The sequence below is a fragment of the Athene noctua genome, chromosome Z (genome assembly GCF_965140245.1).
Source record: "Athene noctua chromosome Z, bAthNoc1.hap1.1, whole genome shotgun sequence".
NCBI lineage: Eukaryota > Metazoa > Chordata > Aves > Strigiformes > Strigidae > Athene > Athene noctua.
Genome location: NC_134077.1, coordinates 61,503,238 through 61,527,800, shown reverse-complemented (window position 1 = coordinate 61,527,800; position 24,563 = coordinate 61,503,238). Strand labels below are relative to the sequence as shown.

General features: G+C 46.1%; 1 pseudogene; it reads right to left on the bottom strand.

The window, feature by feature from the left end:
* Positions 1-797: 797 nt before the first annotated feature.
* LOC141973795 (transmembrane protein 209-like) lies at positions 798-14,869 on the bottom strand (annotated as a pseudogene).
* Between the last annotated feature and the right edge of the window lie 9,694 nt (positions 14,870-24,563).

The window sequence follows — 24,563 nt, the reverse complement described above, 5'->3', positions numbered from 1 at the left end:
CAAGCAGTAAACCCCTCCTTGGGCATGCAGTGAAAGGGCAGAGCCCGGGGTCTGCTGGAGGCACCCGCACAAATACCCAAAGCCAACAAAACCCAAAAAGAAAGCCACAAAAGTAGAAGAACAATAATAAAACAAATAAATAAATTTAAAAAACAAACCCAAACCAAAACACAACACCCCCCAAAATTTAAAAACCCCACAGAAAGAAAAAACAATAAGAAAATTAAAATACAAAAAATAAAATTCATCTTCCCCAAACCAGCAAGTCCAGCCCGGTTTTCTCTTTCGTCCCCCCCTGCAGCACAAACCCCAGCACATCTCGTGGGCTCAGAAGACCCGATTACACCAATAATCCCATATAAAAACCCGCCATTTTTCTTCTCCTCAACCAGAAAATGCCCCAAACCGAGTCTGAAGTTTTCCTGCTGGTTCTCTGGTGCCTCTCTGGCACCACACGGCTCCTGGCCTCGCCCAGATCCCTGCACCCTTCCTCGCAGCTCTGTATGCCCTCAGCAAGGCCGGCCCAGCCCCCAGGGACAGGTGAGTTTAGTCCCTAGATCAGTTAAGATCAGTTCCGTGGCCACAGAGAACAGAATAGAAACAGCAAAAGGCTTTTGAATGGGATCCGTTGGGGTGAGGAGCCAGGAAAAGAAAACCTGCTGGGGGCTTGGACACAGCGGCATTTTGGCAGCAAAATGTTTTAAATAATATCACCCCCAAACCCTCTCTGGAATCCCAAATGCTTCCCCCCACCCACAAAATGAAACTGAATTACCCCTTTTCACAGCCAGCCCGGCTCAGTCAGCAACACAACAACACTGCTCGGTTCCTCTTGGTGTCCCGCGGAGTGGATGTTCCTCTCCAAAGATCCACAGCACGTTGACTCCCGACAAACCCAGAAGGACACACCTGCAGAAATAAACGTTATCAGGGGAAATCGCATGGGAACCGAAGCGCCGGGTTGAAATAGGAGATGGAAAACTCTCCAGGGGCACTTTATCACACAGGCGTCGTGCCTGGCCATGACTCGAGCATGGCTCTTCCAGGACGAAGAAGAATCTGGACACAGTTGATCGCTCCCACCCATTCAGATTTACCCAATGGGATGAAAAAGCTGCAGTCGTTCCAGACACAAAGGTGGTTTTAGACCTGTTCCTGTCCCATCACTGGAGCGGGTTCAGCTTAACGAGCAGCCTCGCAGCAGGATGTTCCCTTCACCCTGGCACTACTCACCCCAGCATCCCGCAATCTTTGGTCTCGATGATGTATAGAAACACGACCAAGGTCTGGAACAGGCTGTTTCTGCTCTGAAGCCACAGGGAGAGAAAAGAGCTTTGAAATCAAGTCCCCAAGGAGAAATCACAGCAAGGTTTTCAGGTGGAGAAAACGACCGTTGAGAAAGCCATCGCAAAATGGCATCAAGGGGAAGCAGGGGCGGGGGGGGGGGGGGGGGGGCCTGGCAGGATTTTATCTTAATACTTGTCTGCTTTTTTCAGTGAGAGAAATACCAGAAAAAAGACAAAAGGTGGGTTTTTGGCTGGAGTATCATCTCAAAATACTTGATGTGCTGGAGGTTTTTGGAAAGCAGAAGAGCTCCAGCAATGACCAGGGATCGAAAACATCAATCGATCGAAAACCACCAAAGCCAGAACCACCAAAGCAAGAACCACAGGCCTCAAACCAGAGCTGACCTCTCAGTGAACCTCCTGGCCAGCATCCTATCAGCATGAAATATGACCATATTTCCTCTGAAAACTAGATGAAGAATATCTATTTCTGGACCCTAAGCCAGCTGTTTCCTAGAAGGCAGGAACTCCCCAGATGTGCCCCAGATCCTGGTCAGATCTGGGATGCGCCTGAGTGAAGTCGATCTACCAGATGTTTCTGCATTCTTTTTTATTTTATGTGACTTGTTTGTGAAAGTGTATATAAGCAGGACCCTCTCCCAGCAAAGACGGAGACCTCCCCTATGAGTGGACTGGCTGTATAGGATTTCCCCAATTGCCGGGAGGGATTATCCGACCCCACGCTGAGACGGGGCTCCCCAGCTGAAGCACGGATCCGGGTGACAGTAAAGTAGGAGGGCAACTGGGGATGTATTTTTTCTAATCCCTAGAGCTAACTTTATGTCATAATGATCAAGGATCAAGCATCACCTTGCTTGTTCTCTCTGCTGCTTTCAACTAAAATGAACCAAAGCTGATCTTTTTAACTTGGTGTCTGTGCCCATTCTGTTGACCCTGTCAACTGGCAGAACAGAGGAGCGACATGTGGGAGTGACCCACACTGGAGGATCTAGAGCAGAATTATCCCGTGGGGAGGACTCACGGCGCAGAGAGGTTGGGGGGGACTGTCCCCGTGAGAGGGATGTCCCGAGGAGCAGGGGCAGGGAATGCGGAGAGTGCTTCCCCCCACCTTGAAAGGAAGAAATGGTGGGACTGACTGCACCCCCCATCCCCTGCCCCTGCGCTGCTAGGGGTCGAGGTGGAGAGAGCAGGAACAAAACTGAGCCCGGGAAGAAGGGAGGGGTGGAGGGAGGTGGGTTTTAATGCTTCTCTCTGTCCCATTCTGTCTGTTAAGCGCTGCCTTTGTTAGTGCTTGAATTAAAGGGATGTACTTGCTTTTCTTCCCCAAAGGAGTCTGGGCTTTTGCCTGGTTTAATGGGTGAGGAAACTCCTCCCTGTCCTCATCTCTATTCCTGAGCCTTTTTGTTCAAATTTTTCTCCTTCCCAGCACTAGGGGGGGAAGGAGCAAGTGAAGGGCTGTATGGGGCTTCATTACACTCTGGGCCTAAACCAGGACAGAAGCTTCTTCCCCCCAGGATTCTTAGGGACAGGCACCACGTGACAACACACATCAAGGATTATTTGATGTGGTATTTTAAAATAAATTGTTACAAAATGAACAAGAGCAAGCTACTTGTCCTGATCCGATATCAGGGAGGGTTCTTAAACGATCCCAAGAATGAGATTAAGACACAAACGAGGTCAGATGCTGTATAAACTTATAATTATATTTTCTATAACAAGTGATAAGAGTGATAGGACAGAGAGGAAAAGGAAAAAAAATGTCAGAATCCCTAAGCAAGGGAACAGTAGAGAAGCAGCTAATTACCACGACCAGGGATCCAGCGATGTTCTGTCGGCTTGTTCTTGGTGCCAATGATGTTCCATGTTCCTGGCTCCACTGAGGTCTTCAGCAAGCAACAAGCAGCAGCATCCCAAGAGAGGAGTATGCAGTCCCTTTAAAGTCCCCCGTCCCCATGATTTCTCCAAAGAGTCCACCCGTTTCCACGGGTGCTTGTTGTGACATTTGCTGCCCCGTGGTCCTCCACACGTGCATGCCCAGGTGGTCACGGTGGTCTTGCTGGTGGGGGTCGACCTGCAATGCCTCCAGCCTCTCCTCGCTCCCTACAGTCTTGCACAGCCTACCCGGCTTGCGTGCAGATGTAGCTTGGTGGGCGCTACCAAGGCTGCTGTTGTTCCAGCCTTGGGCGTACGTCGTGGTTTCGTTGGGGACTTTCCATCTTCAAGGCGTACTCCTCCACAATGACAGGATGCTGAGGCCAGGAATTGGTGGCCGTGAAGTAGCAATGTTGAGACAAACAAAAAGTCTAAAAGGTCCCTTACACTACTACCTAGGTATGTATCAATCTCAAGCAGATACTAAAACTATTCTTTAGGAGCAGACTAAGTCTGCTAGGTCATCATGGTCAAAGGCCAAGATAAGGTTTACCGCCTGCACTCAGCCAGCCTATGTGTCAACAGTCAATAAATCTGGCTACAACTGAAGAAAAAACCCACCCCAAATCAGACACAAATCAGGTTTTCTGACAGCTGGAGGACACCGCTACCACCACCGTACCTGGGGCAGGCTGTAGACGTGACGCTGGTAGATTAGCTCATAATGGGGTGGATTGATGCTGCTCTGGTAGGTGCAAACCAAGTTTTCATCTGAAGTGTCTGCAAATGAAAAGTTTCAAAGGCGTCGGGGATTTCAAGGGTGCTGACAAGATCCCAGAGGCCAAGGGCAGCTCAGTGTGAGCGCCGGTACCTGGTTTATCCGGTGTCTGAACAAAGTGTTGGGAAGTGAAGCTTTTGCCCTCAGGATACTCAGGGTGAGGCGACAGCCTGGAGTCGAGGTAAGTACAGAACACATTCATGATGATCTGGAAACAGAAAAACAAATCTCGCTTTAGTGTCCTTAAAATACAGCAGCTTTCTTGCCATAATCTTGGCTATTAGTTACAGGTTTTGCGATTGCAATGTTGACTCAAGGCAGTTTAACGCTTAAAGCAGAGATTTCAACGGGCCCGGCACACCACACTGCTGGGGAGGCAGGTTTGGTTTTTCCAGTAGTGAAACACTGTCAGTCACAACACAATGAAACTGAAGCTGCGTGTCAGCAGCTCGGTTTCTCCACGAGCAACTTCATCCTGGCACCCTACAGAATTTGGCAAAGTCACGGATTTAACAGATTTAGGCCACGGACTCCAAGCAAACTCTTTCAGCGACGTGTTCTGCGCTAGCTGCGAGGATTCAGCTCAGAAGGTCAGATGAAATCCAGTGACAGCAAACCTCTCCTTTTCCCTCACAAAAGGCCAAACAAAAATCACTGGAAAAACCTGAGCTGGCCATGAGTCTTATTAAGAATGCCAAAATGTTGAAATCAAGTCATAAAACAAGTATCCAGAAAACCACAATGCAGGCTGCTATTGATGGCTTAACCCTTACTCAGGAGTTCTCAACATTTTATGTGGGCAACGTCACCCAGTTATCAGTAATGTGATACTTTCGGTGTTCGTTCTATATAACAGGGTGTGTTTCACAGAAAAACCGAGTTTCTCTGGGCTAAATGGCCAAAGTCTCAAGAAATCTGGAAGATGCACCTTGGAAAGCACAGCTTTGTATTATTTGCAGTGTGATCAACAAAGAGGCAAAATTGTTTGTTTTTTTTTTTTAAACTTCCAGTAATTGTCTCCAGTCACTAAATGTCAGAACTTCATGGCAAGAGTTTCTTTTAATCTGTTAGATCAGAACTTCTTTCCCAGAATTCCTGGAAGTTTCATTCCAGGGTGCCCTCCTCTGTCTCATGATCTTTAAACACTTTGAGCTGCTCCCCCCACTGTGGGTCAAGACACTGAGAGCTGCTCTGTGGCCAGTCACTATCAAATATTTCATCATCTTCATAAATAGAAAATCAAATCCTATTTCAAGACTGATTTTGTACAACTTCAGCTTCCAGCAACTGACTCTCACGATATCTTTGTCAGCAAAGCTGTGAAGCTCTGACATTCACATCTCCTGGTTTTATCCTCCCAAGTAACTGAAAATCTACTTATCAGGTGGGAAAAAAAAAATAAATTGCCCTAGCTCGACTTTCAGATAAAGAGTTCAACTGAAGACTCACACTGTAAAGCCTCATTTTTGACTCCCTGAATTGTTCTGTGCTCTTCCTTTGAATTCTTTTCATTACCTCAGTTGAATTTTCAAGTCATGTTTACACTGAGGCCCTGTTCCTCCTGACCTCTCAGATTAATGGGCGAAGCATTGCTACAAGTCTTCTCTCACGTGGGATACATAACAGATTTCAGATTTCTCACAAAATATTACCAAATTAAACTGCAGTCATGCCACCTCATCTGCGTTTTCCCCCCCATCCGTTACAGAAAAGGAAAATAAGAACAAGGTGAAAGCTTTCCCTTGCATTAGAAATTGTTAAGTTAAGGCAGATATTTGGCTTTCTAAAAGAAATATAGCAAGCACAGCACCCCGACAAGATCCCCAGCTGTCAGGCTGCCCGCCTGTAGTTATCTGACCGACACTGCAGAGGAGTCTAAGAGCCTGCCCTAAGGCTAAGACGTGTAATTGCATTGTTGTCATCCTCACAACGTCCAATCCCGTTTGCACTGTTCCCCACGGAACCCCACTGACGGCAAAAAGATTCTCTCTGGAAATGATGCAAACAGGATTTTACTGTGTTTCTCAAAAGACTGACTGGCTGCTCCCTCCAAAAAACCTGTGCCAAAAGGCAACCCACTTTATGCCATCATATTAAGACAGCTTCAAACACTTACAGAGGAGTCGGTGGGCAAGAGGGTGTTCCACTCGCGGCCATTGAATTCCCCTCCTCCGTTCCATCGGAAGGAACTCAGGCATCCTCCCTGAGAAAGCTCTGCAAGCAACAAGATTCATGCAGTTACTGGGGGTTGAAAGTGCATGAAAGCAGAAATTTGTGCTAGTTTCAGGGGCTTCATATACAGTTCTGGTGTACAAAATAGGAAAAGTTCCACTAATGAAATGCTTGTAAAGGTGACAATACAGGGAGGTAAATTTACAGGATAATTTTTGGTTTTAGTTAGTGAAGAGATTAACTGGAGCACTTTGCACCTTGAGCATGCAGGAGGCAAATGAGAAATAAAGCTTTTAAAGAACATTCCCAAAGTTTCATCCCAATCCTGCATCGTTCCATCGCTACAAAAAATTACAAAGAAACATCTCTGGTGCTTCAAAGCAGCTCTCTTCCCAGCCGTGACTCTTCAAACGCCTCCACTGAAGCAACACCTGACACCAAGAACACTCGACCGGTCACGGGACAGTTTTAGTCAGACCGGTGACAGCACGTACCTTTGATCCTCTCGACCAAATACTGCTGATTTGGGGTAAGATCCAGATATGGCACCAGAGCATTGAGGGCTAGAATGAGCGGAGCTTTCAGGAGCACTGCCTGCTTCAGACTGCTGATGGTGGCTTCTGCAAGAGAGGAAGCGCCAGCGTAGGTCAGCCCCGAGCACCACAGGGCCCCCAGGCACCTCCTGCGCCAGGTATGGCTACAGAGAGCTCCCCTGTTTGGTCCTCGATTCAAACCCTAGAAACAGTGACCATCTGACACTGCCCCACAGACCCCTTTCAATTCCAGAGAAGTAGGAGGTGTCGCCTTGACATGACAGAATAGAAAAGCTACAAGGAACCAATGTGGCCTTTGAAGAGCAGAGGGAGAGTAACAAAATGAGGCTGAGAACGGCACTGGCCAGTTTTTCTAGCGGCACGGCAGGAGCTGTGCCTCTTGAGGAGTCCCAAGAAAGAGCCCTCCAAAGGTGGGTGTAATTGAAAGGCAGCCTATGAAATGGAGTTGTGGGTGAAGCGCTGGATTCACCAGGATTTGAAATTCATCTGGATTGGAAGCAAGAAGAGCAGCAGTTGTTTCAGAATTGTCTAGGGGCAGAAAAACTGTAAGTGGAGTTGATGAGAATTGTTCAGACTAGTTGTTGAAGGCAATATTTGGCAAGAGGTGTAGCAGTGGAGAGAGGGAGAGTTTGGAGGGAGAGAGTGAGAATTTCCAGCCCAGCAAATGGGGGAGGAGAAGCAAGGGGCAGGGAGGGGGGAAGCAAAGACAAAAGGAAGCTGGGGGGGGGGGGGGGGGAAGTGGTGGTGGTGAAGCAAGCGGGGGAAGAAGAGGGCGCCAAAGCCTTATCCTACCTCCGACCTGCAACTATGGACACTCCATTCTTCTCAGATGAGTGCTCACAGACTCAATCTTTTGCACAAGCGGCACCAGAAAAGTCTCATTCATCCACTAGGAAAGAAAAAGGTGAAAATTCAAGAGATCAGAAGCAAGAAAAATGTTAAAAAAAACCCCTTGTAACCTTGAGCTTACATCCTACTAATCACAAAGAAGCTCAACAACAGAAATACTGAAGCCAACCAAGGAGAAAAGGAATTAAATTAGAATATCAAGTTAAGTGAAGTTTCAATTACTCTCTAATACTTTCTAAAAGACCAGAAAATTCAGTATAGAAATGGACTAAACGGTCTAAAAGACTAGAGGTCTAAAAGACCAGAAAATTCAAATAAAGGAGATGGGAAAAACACATCTCTAGAAAGTATCAGATAAAGCTTTTCTTTCTGAAGCTTTTCTGAACCATGAGGAAAGGGGTATTATGAAGCACAGCTCTCCACCCATAACGGGGATTTATACTTTGATGAGGCCACTCCCTCTCACATTTGTCTGAGGAAATCAAGAAGCTGATAAACACTCCCTGTGGGATTTGTACGTGACAGGAGTTGGGAACTGAAGCGTGCTGGCCCTGGGTTTAGGAACAGATGCTCAGCAATCTGGCATGGATCTCATACTCATCTTTGCTTTTCACCACTCTTATTGAAAACCAAAAAAACCCAAAACCCACACAAAACACATAAGCAAAACTACAGACCTGATAGATGCTCTGAATGAAGGCACAATTCAAAGCTCGATTGACTAATTATTTTGCCACCGTGTGCAATTCAGTCTGCCCTGCTCCGGCAAGGGCTATTGCTAACTAAGATCGAGGTTTTTTCCTTTTGCTTTCATTACACTGCTTGAGACAGCCAGAAAAAAAAACGGTCTTTGGGTTGGAATTTGCCATGCTTTGAGCCCGGGAGAGCGAGTTAGAAATACTGCAGAAATACCAGTTTAGCAATCTGGGTTCCAGCAGGGAAAACCAAACCTTGTCATAGAGACGGCACGTCTTGTCACAAGACAGGACTTACGTTTCTGAACTTCGTGGTCCAGGAATCTACATGATTCCTCGTCACCCGTGCCCAAACCTATGGAAAGGTTTATTAAGTACGGGTAAGAACTTAAGAGAATACCAAGAGTTTTTAGGGTCTGTGACAATTTCTGACACTAACTACATCACTCCAATTGCATTTTTCCCAAAATTCTTATACACCTGCTGGCTGTATCGCGGCACTCCTACAGCAGCTTCATGGACGACGCGCTCACTCTCCAGTCATGCTACAATCACCTGGCATGAGCCCAAATTCAGTTTGAAGCTCTCTGCTCTATTAGGATAACATTGCTCTGAACTGCAGGCTTGATTGAGGAGATACTTGAATGGAAAGTTTCATTAGGTTAATGTAGGAAATAATGGATCCAATTTAACTGAAGCCACGTGAATGGTATTCCTTGGTATCAGACTTCTTTCAGACACCAGCGTAAAGGCTTTATGCTTTCTGTCCTTCAGCTGTTCCACAAGGTTAAATACAAATCCCTTTCAACTCCATTTTTAGATCAGAAACGTACTGTATCCAGTGTAAGCCTTGCTCTCCAAGGGAGAAGTACTTTTCCCACTACAATTCAGAGTTTGAAATGGCCATTTACAGTGACCAGGAGCCTCGCAAGCTGTATGAAGATAGCTCAGTGCTAGAGGATTACTCTCTCCCACATTTTTGACGCAGCTCAAATCCAAACCTCTGCACAAAGCTGTGTACTTTACAGACCCGTTTCTCTCTCTTGACCACTTTTGCCGTAGAATTTTACCTCTTCTGCAGCCCATATTGAGTGCAGATCAGCTACATCCTTGTGTGCCAATGGGGCTGATTTGCAGAAAAATGACTCTACAGCTCGAATAGAGTTATAAAGCAGGTGTGTTTACTCCGGCCGGGGTGCAAGGGGATTTCTCCTCAAAGCATGCACACCCACCGCACATTTTACCAAAACTTATAGAGTGTAGATATCCATATTAATTGGGTTACATAACATACATATGCATGAGTAGGGTTGGGTTAGTTTGAAAGACTGGTGTCAGCAGTTTATGTTCTCTTTGCACCTGCACATTACCTCCCGGTGGGCATCTTTGGGGGTCTTTGGGAGGAAGGCTCGTAGTCTTTCTCACCCTGTTTTTTCCACGGAGCATGCGCAGATTCTCTTGGCCAATTTCCTGAATAACAAAAGTGGTTTTCAGCCCATTTATTTTTCTATCTTATCTAAGAGAACCAATAGAACTTCTACCATTTGTCTATGACTATCTCTACTCATTAGCAAAATTCCAACTAGTTAGTGTCAGCCACCTGTTCCCCAAGGACAGAGCATAATATTTTGCTGAACATTGTAGCCCCTGGTAGATTTTCACAGTAAACTGTTTTGTTTTGATGAATACTGTAGTCCTTGGTAAAATTTCACAGAACAGTCTGAGCAAGCAGGATTCTTAACAATATTAAAACCACTGTAAGTAAGTAAATAAGTTGCTAAACAGTTTTCTCTAAGTAGATAAGTAAATAAATCTTAAAACAAGTAATCACTTCTCTGTATCACGGCCCAGGGCCTGCAAGCCAGCTGGTACTGGAACTTTCTCAGCACCTGTGCAGTCAGCTATGGAACGGCTGCAGTTCCCCAAAGTTGGGCTGCTGGAAAGACAGCTGGAATCCGAACATCCTGAAACAATTCCTTCATTAAACAGTCACGTACAGTTATTGCCAAGATGTTCTCGACGCAACATCACAGGCACAGCAGGTCAGTATATGAAGGCTCTGGCCAGAGACATGAAGTGCCATGAACAGGGACACTGAGATTGGTCTGCAGCAACACCAACTGCACCCCGATTGTCCCTATCCAGGACAAAAACTGCCTGCAGGTAATTCAACCCACATATCTGAAATGCCTTCTCCACAAGATATCCCTCTCATCACATGGTGACAGAGCCCGGCAGCTTATCATGGGCCACTACAGCCAACAAGTGCCACAGAGACAACTTATCAGCACATGTTCCCAGCCAATCCCCAGGAAAACTTTGGAGGAAAACGTTCTGAAGGTCCTACGCCACGGAGACAGGTAGAAATGATGGTGTCCTACCTCACGTCCAAACCACTCAGTAGACTCAAGTAGTCAGCAGCCCCCTTTACCAAGGTCACAGACAATTACTATAAACGAATTAGGTCTATTTACTAGTATGGCTACACTGGAATCCTTCGCGAGTTTTCTCACCTGTAAAAGCCAATCTCCCATAAACCCACCCCCTTCTCCTGACCAAGCTTTCCCCATCAAATCAGATTGTTTTTTTACCGAGTTGAACTCTGCCGCTTCTGTTCTTCTCTCCGAAGAAAGGTGTGCAGTGCCTTGAGGTCTGTCACATACTCCTCTTCACCAACAGAATTATACAGAACAGGGGAAGAGTGGCAATGAAACCTTAACGGGCCGCTTTCCACTGGCCCAGCGCTAGTGGGGTACGGTGACCCACTAGGAGAGGAGCTGGAGCTGGAAACCTTGGGCAAAGAAAAATAAACGGTTGTGTCATAGAAGGAAGACAGAATTCTGCCTTGATTTCTAAACAACATGAACATAAGAGACTCTCATTTGGAGTCTGAGTTGGGTTTTTTTGGTCTCCTTTGCACTTACATTTTGATTGCTTGGTTTTGCTTTGTTCCAAAACAAACCAGATGCTCCAAACCAAAGGAAGTGGCACTAGAAAGGAAGAACAAATCCCAGTACAACAAATTTAGATCCGCTTTGCAAAAGGAGATAAACACACACATAGACAACTCTCCGCTGGCTACTGCTCCACTTCAATGGTACAAGGCACCAAACAAAGACCCACACTGCACCCTCGGGAGCTGTCCTGGTCCTTACCTGACTGGAGCTGCTGCTCAGGGAATAGGTTCCAGCACTGCCGAAAGAAGCGCTGCCACTTGACGGAGCCCGTCGTTGAGGGCTGTACCCCGGGATACAACCAGTAGCAAACTTCGGCCGGGCATGAGGAGAGCGGGACGGGCTGTAACTCAGCACACTCTGGCCCCAGAGCGGAGGAGAAGGGGCTGCCAGCTCACATGGTGGAGTTGTTTGTACCGCTGCAAGAAGGAAAAACAGAATTAGCATTGTGGATGCAGCAGCCCCAAACTCTCCTCCCGGCTTTAGGCGCACACACAACGCTATCTTAAGGCCATTTAAATAAGATGCTAGAAGGGATGCTAGAAAAATCTGGCCCCTACAGAACTTGGCAGTCAAGCCACTGACAAAAAAAAATCGAAGATGGAGACACAGGACCACAGCTCAGTGCAAATCCTGCAGCTTCAGATTTCAGTTCAGTGTTACCAGGCACCTAGTGTAACCCGGGGGGGTTCTCTATTAAATCAGCTCCTCTACCTGCCTACTCTGTGCATCTTTAGGTGTTGAATGTCTCAACTGATCGGTACAAATAAACACAGGAGATGCTCGAATCTTGGTGTTACAGCTTTACAATCATCTGCTTCCCATTTTCTAGGGACAGACGAGCAGAGCACAATACTACCATGTCAACATTTCGCTTTTGGTATATTTGCCTTGTCAGGTTCTTTTTAGAACTTTGCTTTGATCTCCAAAAGCTTTCTGAGTGACCACTCTCTAGGCTCACTTTCAGACTTCGCACAAAGGTCTGTCTGTCCCTCTCATTTGGTTCTCCTTACCCAGCGTGACAGTAGTAGGACATATGAACCTGTGTTCTCTGTTTTGCTCCTTGTTCCATGGACAAGTCACAAATTCCTTGCCCAACCTCACAGTGTTCAAGTCCCTCCCTGTCCTTCAGCAGCTGCTCTCCTCCTGCCCTTTTCCACCATCTTGTGTTTGTTTCCCCTCCAGTTCTCCCCACAAACACTCACCAAATTATCACTCGATGTGGTGAATTTTAATAGGCTGCGGGTAATTCAGTTTACTGCTCCTGTCAGATGAGGCGATTCAGAATTCGGTTCGCTAAAGAATCCCACCGTTGAGAAGGACACCATCTCGAAACAAACAAAAAAAAGAATAAAAAAAGATTGCAGAGATCTTTATCGCACCTGCCTGCATTCTGTAACCCCAGCAGGATCTTCTGGCGAGGACTCGTGACCAAGCTGGATGGTGCCACTGTGTATTTGAAGTACAACCAGAAATCAAAGGCAGAGTTCAGGCTGAAGAGCGATGCAAGTGCGAGTTCTAGAAAAAGCAGAAGTTTTTACTGTAGCTTGAGCATGGGGAATAACCAGAGTGCTTTATTTGCAAAAACGCTCATATGCCCATTAAAAACAGGTCTCATTATTAGTGCTGTCCGTAAGTACCAATTTGGGCAATAGCTAAGATTTCTTCACGTTTTTATGCCAGAACCATTGGAGATAATTTTCCTTTCTGTATTGAAATTAATTGATACTGCTAAAATTGAATTTTTAAAGATGGACAGTCACTTTCCAAATCTACTACAATTAATTTTCACAGTATTTCTCAAAAACCATCTCTGTCAAATCATCTGTCACTCATCTCATGATTTTTCTCCTCCTCTTGCTTCATCCTTTAATCATATTTGATACAGCTGGCTTAGAGTCTGCTCCTCCAAAACAAACTTTAATTCTTGTGAAATGCCATCCATGCCCATGTACGAGAGAGCAGGAAAATCTGCCGTGTTCCCCAAAGCCTTCCTCTACATGGTCAACAGGTTTAATGCACCAACCAAGTTCTTCCTATCTAAGACACCTGTTAACACTCCTTAGCTGTCACTAAAATGGATGAAATTCCAAGTTTCAAGGGAGAGAGCAGAAAGCAAACCAAAGCTTTGGTTTAAATTTAAAGCAAACAAAAAACCCCTTTTTTTTAAATAAAAAAGATACTTTAAATTCTACCTCTCCAGCCATCAAACTGACAGGGGAAAAAAAGAAAAGAACCCTGAAAACTAATTTAAATTCTGCAGCAACTCACCAATATACCAGAGTGGCCAGCATGCGATGTTGTAATACGAGCTGATTAATTTTTCAGTCCTGAAAAGGAAAAAAAAGAAGTTAGCATTTTGCAACTATTCAGTCCCAGGAAATATTAAGGGAGATACCAAGGAGGAGGCTTTGGTTGTTTGACTCAGGTGTGACAATTAATGCACATTTCAGTATATATCATGCCTGCGAGGGACAGATGGAGTCCCCAGGCCAAGAGCCCTTTCCGGGCTTCAATCTGCTTCCTCATCTTGATGGCCCTGTCGATGACGGAAGTTGCTGGACTCTTGTTCTGGTGCCATGATCTGCAACAACAAACACAGAGAAATGACAGAATTTGACTACTTTTATACAGTAAGACGCTCAGTCAGCACACGATTCAAGGAAAAAAAGCAGTAATCCAAAACAGACTTGTAAATGGACTTTACCTTTAGCCAGATTCATGCTTAGCATCTTAAAAATATATATAAAAAAACAAACAAACAAACAAACAAAAAACCCAAAACCAACAGATTCTTTTTACCAGTAAAAATAGGTAATATTTCTTTGATCAACTCTCCTGTCAGCGTTGCCACCTCATTACTGAGGAACAGCGTCCACCCTCTCCAGTGAGGTGCAGATGAGATGACAGATTCCAACCTCAGTTTTGAAAAATAACATCCTTCAGCAGCAAGAGGCAAAGCTCCTGCCTTCTCCAAGCAAAGGGAGTCAGAGGAAGGAAAGGCCTTGCACAGCTCTGCAGTTTTTCTACTGGAAATTCCCATCCATTTCAGTGGCAAGAGGGGATTTTCAAACTGTACAGCCACGTCCTGGGGGTTCGGCACATCTAAAACTTAATAGCAGATGTGAAAGAAATAACCCTGGTGAATTTCACTTCTAGTCCCGTCACCAAAATATGCTACTGTTCCTTCCTGCCACTCACTTGAAAACTTGTCACATAATTCGTCACTGGAGTGCAACATAAATAATTTTCTTCCTGGCACACACACTTCTCGTATACATCACTACCTCCTTCCTGGTACAACAGTTCAAGGGTAAAATAAGGAACATCAGGATTGCTGGGAGAATTCTACAAGAAGACGTTGCCTTGTCATTTTCTTGACAGGTTTTTCACAGTTTCAGCACCAAGACTTCCCTTCCCACACCGATAATGGTAGCAGCCCCAAGCAGAGACCCTCTCCCTATCCTCATACTCCCAATCTCTCTCTGAACCACATCCTCCTGCAGAAGCTGGACTCTCCAGGCACTGAAATCAAAGGGACATTGGACCCTTTTCTACTCACTGAGGAGGGCTGGCTGTAGGGTTTTCACCTCCAGACTGAACTATGTCCCCGCCATGTCCCTGGCCGTGTGCTGCTAAAGCACAGGCATGAGGGGAGGCCTCACCCTGAGAACCCAGCAGGCATTGCCCCCAGTGCCACACAGGGAGGTCCCCCACACCTCCCCTTGCCCCAAACCCCCCAGCTTCCCCCCACGCCATCCCCTCTGCCACACACAGCACCAGATTCCCATGCCCCATGGCACCCTCGCCCCAGACCTGTCACAAACCACTTCCACAGCTTCCCCTGCCGTGCACAGGGACCCTCGGAGCTGCCTCTTCACAGACCCCCCTGTCACATGCCAGCAGCCTCCCCAGCTCCCCCCAGCCAGCACCCCCCACACCACCCCGGGGGGTCTCCCACAGCTTCAACCACCTGCCCCCCACTGTCAGAGGAGCTGCTTCAGTGCTGCCCCCAACCAGGCTGTTACTGATTTTGTTATCAACTGAAATTAAGTTATGTTTGATTTTAATATGAGTATAGTATTAAGAGGTATTTTAGTAGAAATTATTTGTTCACATTTTTTGCACTTTATACCAGCAACCAAATGCTACCCTAAATCCCCGTATAGGCCCGTACCAAGTCCGAAGAGATTGGTCAAAATCATCTGGTAGGAACGTTTAGAACCTAAGTAACAAACACAAGTTGATTTATAAACTGATTTATGATGCATCCATAGAACTAGAAGAATGCACAGAGCTGTTAAGGTCTAGGATTAATGGGAACTGAGGAAAACCAACTGTAACAGCTTGTGAGTACCTGCCAAGAAACCGTGAACTGAAGCAGACGGTAATTCCAGCAGGGGGAGATCATGACCACCAACTCATGGACCATCTACTCATATTACACCCCAGACCCATTTCTAGACATTTCTAGCTTTCACTGCGCATAATCGGAAATAGGAGGAGAGTATGCTGATGATTTCTGAGAAATTATGTTTATGCATGAATACTTAACGAATATGTATGAGTAAGTTCTATATAAGATGTATAATTTTGATGTTTGGTGTGCGTTGTTGGTGAGACGACTCCCCTGCACACCTGGCCATCAATAAAGAAGTGGCTGCTTATCTACATCACACTGGTGTCGGTATGTTTTTATCCCAGTTTTCAGTGACAAGACCTCACTGTTACACCCCGGCAGCCTCACAGCACACACTCCCCTCACACAGAAGAGGCCCCACATCCCGACCCCTGTCACACGCAGCCGGCCCCACATCCCGCCCCAGTGCTGACCCCCCCCCACAGGCAGCTCCACATCTCTCCCTCAGACCCCCCGACCCTGTGCAGGCCCCAGGAGCCAAGCGGTGCCAGGGCTGGGGGGAAGCCACAGTACCTGCGGCAGAGCTGGGGCTCCGAAGAGGTGGGGACACATCCCCTTCCCCTCAGGCAGCGCAGGGGTTCCCCCTTTTCCAGCTGGGAGCAGGCGGGGGGTGCCCGGCAGTCGCGGCCGCCACCCACCTCAGAGCCAAGGGCTGCACCGGCCGCGCCGCGCGGGGGGAGGCGGGGCCTGTTGCCATGGCGGCACGGCGGGGGCGGGGCACGGCGGGGGCGGGGCACGGCGGGGGCGGGGCACGGCGGGGGCGGGGCACGGCGGGGGCGGGGCACGGCGGGGGCGGGGCACGGCGGGGGCGGGGCACGGCGGGGGCGGGGCACGGCGGGGGCGGGGCACGGCGGGGGCGGCGCCGGGGCAGACCTGGCCTCCCCGCGCGCTGTGCCGCCGCGGACCCGGCTGCCGGGGGGCCGGGCAGAGGCGGCGGCGGCGGCCCCCCCACCCCGGGCGCGGGTCGGCGTCCTCCGGAAGACGGCGGGACCGGGCGCCCTTTGCCGGCTCCGTGTGCGCGTCCGGGCGCGGGTCCCGGCTCTGCCAGTCCCGCGCCGGCAGCACCCCCAGGCAGCCCCGCCGCGCCGTGCCTCTCCCAGGGGCTGCCGGGGGACCGGGCAGAAGCGGCCGCCGCCCCCTCCCTCCCCAGGCACGGCGCAGTAGGGACTCGGCAGCGGGGTTAGAGCCCCCCGCCGCAGCCGGGCACAGAGCCGGCGGGGACGCCGCTGGGTCCTAAAGGCTCCCGCCTGCCTTCCGCGGGCGGCAAAGCTGCTGCTGGCAGAAAGGGGGCGGGGGGGTGTCGGCTGGTGTCAGGAGCGGGGGGGGGGGGGGGAGAACAAAATAACACACACAGACCCCGCCCCCCCGAGAGAAAAGCTGAACCCACTCTGCGAAACCAACAGCTGAAGTCGGGGAGCGCCTGGGGGGCTGAAGCCGGGAACTCTCCCCGGGGAGCCGGCCGTCTCTGCCGGGGCTGTGAAAAATTTTTTTTTTGGGGTTGTTTTAAATAAATTTAGACTCACCAAGATTTCAAACCGAATTCCAAATCTGTCGTTTGGATAGAGACAAGCAAACAGCGCTGGGTGTGCCGGGAGTCTCCGCTCCACCAAGACACACACCGAGTTCTAAAAAGCAGCATCTTTAATACTCCTGTACCACCGTCTTAACCAATCCCCTTTCGTTAGAGAGTTGTCCTGCTCTTCTTCTTCTGTTGGGTCATTTGAGTTGCTGGGGTGTGTGTCTGCGGAGGACGGAGTAAGCAAGCAGTTAATTCAATGTGAATGATAGAGCAAGCTTCTTTATTGAAAGAAATAACACCTTATAGAAGCACTAACTATAATTATGCACACTAATCATAAATCTATTGGATACATCCAAAAGGTTACATTATAATATCCCAGCCCCCTGTGGCACTTCAGGTATGTCACAACATCCTCCTTCTTCTGGCATGCTTTCTTTCCCGAGGTTGTTTACCATCATACTCAAGGCTGTTGTGTACCTCAGTTTCTCTCTTTGTTAACATAACAGTCCTTTGTTAGCACAACTGTGCCCTGAATCTCCTTCCTTGTTAGCATAACTGTACCCTGGTTTTTTTTTTCCCTTTGTTTACCTCAGATGGCTGCAATCAGCTCCTGCACAGACCCATGGCCTTGTTCTGCAAACCATTCTCCAACATGTGTCCTCCTCCTATCGAGTCTTTTGAAAGTCTTGAAGCCTTGGTCTCTTGGCGTACTTTTCTCCTATTGGATCTTTTGAAGACCTCGTGATCCCCTCTTTCAGCGGGCTTTTTCAAGCAGCAGTTACATTAGCTCTCTAGGTGGGATTTCTAAGAAGTGGTTACATTGTTCCAAGAAAATAGCACACTTTATATTTTATCCATATATATTCAAACATTCATCATAATTATAATATAGGTTATAGTGATCACAAAGAATTTCAGATACACACAGGGTGCCATATTCTATTTTTACAATATTTCAGACAGCAGGATATTATGGTTTAACATTCAGAAATCATTCAAGCCTAACGTACCTGCCTTGCTTAACTCGGCAAATTAGTTACGATGGTTTATTACAGGGAGAATGACTCAGCACAGGTGTTTTCGCAGCCATAACATAGGCTGATCACAGCATAGCCCGAACATACTGCTGTCTGGTTTGGTGACGGAGGCCATCTTTGCTCCTTTCTTCAACAACAGCAACTGGTCTAAACAACAGGAACTATGTACATGACACCTTATTTCCCTGAAACCTGTGGCTACATAAAAAAGATCAAAAGCATTTAAGAGTTCCATACTTTAAGACAGTTGCATTTTATCATTCACATGAGCACAAATCAGAGAAACATATCTCACAAACCCCCATTTCTTTTTTCATAGCATTGATTCGTGCTTGATTTCCAAAACGTACTAAGGTTTGTTGAATAAAATTTGGTTTATCCGCCTTTTGTAGGGAGAGGGGCTCAGAAGATCTCGCGATGTACGGGAAGAATAGAGGTGCATGGAAGATCTCACGATGTACGGAAAGAACAGGGAACTAAAGACCTCGCGATGTACAGAAAGGCGTACATAAAGCAATTGCGCAGTTAATAAATTGAGCAAATAGCAACCACCATATTGGCGTTTGTGCTTTTGTTCCCGCGAAGGTTTTAACCTCCTGCAAGGGTTAGCTGTGATCTGAACGCCGCATTTCTGTGGCTTGGCAGGTAGAAAAAGACAGCTAATACCTTACCACAACAGCCTTTTTTAATTTTAGCATCATTAAGGAGTGTGTTGTTCCACCTCCGGCCATCTCAGGATCCACTGGCATTGCTGCAATCTGCATTCCTTGTACAGCTGAACGAATTAGTCTTATAAAACATGGAATCATACATGGTACAAATATTAGGGCAGCTAATGCACACAATAGATAAAATTAAGAGTTGTTTTACCCACGGTGCTCCAGGTAACCAGGACCACAAATCGCCATTCCAGCCACTCCACGTCTGGATAGGGACATGAGCCAGTTTTCTGATATCCTTGGTTAGCTGAAGGACTACTTCCCTCACATCATCTATTTCTAGGCAACAATTAGAAACACTTAACTTTCCACATATCCCTCCTTCTTCAGCAAGCAGATAGTCTAAAACCATGTGGTGTTGGAGAATCACAGTGCGCATCTGTTGAGCCTGTTGGGTTAGAAGATCTATGGCATTAGTAGTTTTGTTGGTAATAATTTCTAAAACTGCCTGTAGTCTGATAATATGATTTAGGTTATAAATTGGTTCTCTTTCTCCTGATATTAGTTCATTAGGATTCCAGGAGGCAGGCCCATAGTGCTTAACTATTCTTTCGAGGGGACCACTCATCTTCCCCCCACTTCTGGGTTCCACCTATCTTGAGATCAACAGATCGCTTTTTGCAGGTGATAACTTTTATTTCCTAATTTATCATACAATCTTATTCCCAGTTGAGGTCCATCTGCTTCTGAAAGAAGGAAAAATGGTGGTTCGATAATCCCTATGTAACATATCCCTGACCAATTTGCAGGTAATTGTATATAGGCAGTATATCCACATATCCAATAGTGGCCCTTTCTGGCTTTGGCACCTTTAGCGAATGGTTCTTCTGCAGTCCTTGGAGCTTGGAAGTAGGTTGTGTTTTTATCTCCTAAAGGACTGAAAACTTCAGTTAAATTATCATTTATCCGTATATAGCAATACCAGGATCCCGTATCATTTCTCCATGCACAGGTTCGATTATAAAAGCTATTTCTGTATAATTTAGCATATTCAGTTTCATTTTTATCTGACCAAAATCCCTTGAATGCTTTGCTATGTCCCTGTTCATTAAGCCATCACCATATATAAATACCTCTATCTTTGTTGATCAATTTATGTGTAAGTGTCCACTGGCATTTACACTCCCCTACATCAATTCCTCCTTTCTGAGTTCGGTTCAAACAAAATCTGCCCTGATTTGGAAACTGGATTGGCCATGTTCTGTTTTCTTCCCAGGTAGTTTTGTTAATATTGCTGTAATTACTCACAGTCTGCGATGGAGTAAGGGGTACAGAGACCAACGGCCAGCTGGACAGTCCTAAAGGTCCTCCACAGACCCAACAGTGGCTTAGATTGAAAGTTCTGCTTATTGTCTTGGCTAATAAAACAAACTTATTATCATCAAAGGGATCATATGGAACATTTTGACTTTCTGTATTCATTACAGGGCTGATACATATAATTAGGAGAAAAAGGAAACTACTATAGGGAGGTCTGGTATGGCACATTTTTCTGTTTGTCCCTAGACCCATTGGGTTGCTGCCAATGGTCGGGTGTTTATCTTCTTAACAGCAAAAATGGAGGCCAACCCGGTCTTGCCCTCACTTCGAATTTATTTTTAGTCTTCTCCTTTTTGTTACTCTTATTCAATTTCTTATTCAACTATATACAACGGCTTATACACTTATTTATAAAACAAATACCACAATTTATTATAACAAACATTCAGGATTTTAGAAAATCTCATAACAAATACCTTAAATTTTCTGTTACCAATATAGAGTCCTTTTAATTATTCAGCTAGTCTTAATGAGTCCATCCCTTTGTTGATTCCGCTGCATTCAAAGCTTTAGCTCTCCCGGTGTTGATTCAATCTTCTACTGAGGCTCTTCTGTAACAGGTCCTTTTACCCTGGAAACTTGAGTCCACCCTCTCTCAGCAGTTCTTATAGCAGTTTCTGTGGTTAATAGTACTAGGAACGGTCTTTCTTATCTATGAGATAAGCTTTCCTCCTTCCAAGTTTTAATCATTACTTCATCCCCAGGTTGTATTTTGTGTACTGTAAATCCTAAAGGAGTTGTCTGAGCTAATATTCTTTTCATTCTTAATTTGTTCAGGGTTGGGGTTTTTTTCAGTGATTTTAATATATTGTTGAATTGTCATGTCTTCTATTAATGGATGCCCTAAAGGCATACCTTGGGAATATGGTATCCCATATAGCACCTTGAAAGGTGAGAGACCTGTCTCTGAATTTAGCATTGTCCTAATGTGAAGTAAGGCTAAGTGTAAGCATTTAACCCGTGAGAGTATAGTTTCTATCATTAATTTAGATAACTGTTGTTTTAAGGTCTGATTCATTCACTTTACTCGTCCGGAACTTTGTGGATGCCACGGAGTGTGATATTCCCAAGTAATGCCCAGAGCTTCTGTAACCAACTTTATGATTCTTGATGTGAAATGAGTACATTCAAATCAAATGCTTATATAATTCCAAATCGTGGTATAATTTGTTCCAGTAGTATTTAAGCTTCTGACTGAGCAGTCGCTCTGGTGGTAGGAAAGGCTTCTACCCAGTAAGTTAATTGATTTACCCTTACCAGCAAATATTTGTATCGCCCAACTTTTGGTGGTTCTGTGAAATCTATCTGGACCCTCTCAAAAGGCTGATACACTGTTTTCCTTCCACCAGCTGCGGTCTGTCTCATAGTTCTTCTATTAATCTTTTGACATGTTAAACAACCGTATATAGCTTGTTTTGCAATTTCATATATTCCAATACAGCCAAAATATCTCAAGATATGATCACTCAAAGCCTTAGTGCCCCAAGTACTTAATTTTCTACAAATTGTAATTTAGATTTTGAAAGCTTTAAGCCTTTTTCTCTTACAAAGTTCAGCAGTTCTATAGTCCCCATCCTGACATCATTCTCAGTTTGTCCAGCTATTAATAAATCATCTACATATTGTAAAAGCTTTATTTTTGAGGATGGCTTGAATGTATGCAGTAACTTTTTTAATGCCTGCCCAAAAAGGTTAGGTGATTCTGTAAACCCTTGGGGAAGCACTGTCCATCTGAGTTGTTGTTTTCTATTATTAGATGGATCTTCCTATTCAAATGTAAATTTGTCTCTGTTCCCCTTGTCCAGGGGGGCAGTACCAAAATGCATCCTTTAAGTCAACTACACTGTACCAAATATAGTTAGGGGTGGTTGGTTAAGCAGCATGTAGGGGTTTGCTACCACAGAGAAACGAGCCACAGTTTGCTGATTTACAGCCCTTAAATCTTGCACCAATCTGTAAGATCTGTCTGATTTTAAAACCAGTAAAATAGGTGTATTATGTGGAGACATACAAGGTTCCAATGTGCCTTTACTTAATAATTTGTCTATAACTGGTTTCAGCCCCTCTCGACCCTTTAGGGGAATGGGGTATTGTTTTACCTGAATTGGTGTCTCCGGATCAATTACATCAATTTTAATAGGCTTTATTTTTCAATCTCTCCTTTTTTATACCAGACTTTAGGATTTATCTGTTGCTCGTCTTTTTCTGTTAATGTCTAAATTTTTATTTTTCTTGTACTATTATTTTTAATTTCAGCTTCTGGTAGCAATAATAAATCCCCTTGGAATATTTTTTACAGTTGATTTTTCTGCACCCCTATCTACTAAAAATTCAAACTCTTCTCTTTGGGGACTTAATTTTATTTTTATCAAGCGCTCCTTTGACGACTTTATCCCCAGAAAATAGAGCTCCCGACTTCCTTATTCTTCTTTAAACATCCTTTTATCCTGCTCCTGCTTTCTACAATTCTGCTGTAAATGTCCCTTCTTTCCACTATAACAGCACGCTAATTCGTTTTCTTTAATTACTGCCCCTTTCTTTTCACCACCCAAAGCTCCAGGTAAATGCATTAGAATGAGATCTCAGAGGTTTCTCTGCTGCAACAAATATTTTCACCTTTGCTTTCTGCTTTTCTTCGTCTCTCCTAACATACACTTTCTGTGCTTCTTTTAATAGCTCCTGCAGACTCCGGTCTTGCCAATTGTATACTTTCTCTAACTTTTTCCTGATAGCACCTCACAAATTGGCTACGAATTGAGTTTTTAATAAAGCCTCTGCCACTGGGCATGTCTGGTCTACCCCCGAATACATTTGTAAACTACCTCCCAGTGTTTCCAGTCCCCTCCTGGTGCCCCCCAGTCTATCCCAGTGCCTCCCAGTACCCTCCCAGCTGCCTCTCAATTACCTCCCAGTAGCCCCCAACCCATCCCAGTATTCCCAGTTGCCATCCAGTTACCTCCCATTACCCCATGCTTTCCTCCTAGTTACCTTCCAGACCCCCTCACTCCTTTCCAACACCTCCGAATGCTGCCCAGCCCCTTCCTAGTACCCTTCCCGGTGACCCCCAGCCCTGTCCCAGTACCTCCCAGTGCTCCCAGTAGCACCTGCAGGGCATTCCAGCACTGGTACTGGAGATTGTCAGGGCTAATGCTCTCAGGCTACCCCCGGGGCAGCAGCACCCACTGGGGGGTGTGGGACAGGTACCCCTGGGAATCCCAAATCCTCCCTGCAACCCACCCAAACTGCATTTGCTACCTCCAGGTACACCCTCAGCCCCCCTCTACCCCCCCAAACCTCATTAGTCCCGCCTGTCCCCCGCCCCCACCCCGATCCTATTGCCCCCCCCCGTTCTCCATTTTAGCCCCCAAGACCCCAAATATCTCCCCGGGACCCTTCCAGCCCACCCCCAGGGCTACCCTAAGCCCCATTACCCCCTCCCAGGAGACACCCAGGACCCCAATGTCAGCCACAATGTTGTGGTAAGGCATTAGCTGGTTTTTTCCATCGGCTTAGCCACAGGGGTGCGGCGCTCAGATCACAGCTAACCCTTGCAGGAGGTTAACCTCCGCGGGAAAGAAAGCACAAACGCCAATATGGTGGATGCTATCTGTTCGGTTTATTAACTACGCAATTGCTTTATATACCCCTTTCTGTACATCGCAAGATCTTTAGTTCCCTGTTCTTTCCGTGCATCACGAGATCTTTTCATGTGCCTCTGTTTTTCCCGTACATCGTGAGATCTTCCGAGTGCCTCCCCCTACTCTTCCCCCTCCCCATGCTTTATCGACTATGCGTCAGAAGTTGTATAAGACCGATGCCTTCTGGATCTTCCCTGTCTTTGTTCTGCAGCGGCGCCCGCAAGACCTGTCTGAGAGTTGTCTCAATCAAGGGTTAGTCAAACTTCAAAACCAGAGCACACTTAGAATAATTCCACAGAAGGCTAAAACAATACAGCAGTTATGATTACTAATTAAAAGATAAGCTAAGTTCACTTCTTATAATTAAGGGATGTGACTAATTACTACAAACTAAACAGTGAGGAAAATATGAAGTAACACACAATTAATAAAATACTAACGTTCAGATCTGCAATCACTAGGGAACCCTGGATGCAGAGAGAGTTTAGAGTGCCCTTCCTCACAAACTGGAAATCCTACGCGATGCGTCCATCCGTAGGTGAAGCATCCAATGTCGCTGCAAGCAGGTCCAGCCTCTAAATCAACAGGCCAAAATAACTGGCAATTTTCTTTGAGCGGAAACATCTGATTTCATCCTCCTGTTGGGTTCCACCCAGAGTCTGGCCAGCACTCCAGGGGGAAAACCAACGGAGTTTCTAAATAAGGTTAAACACTTGAGTTTTT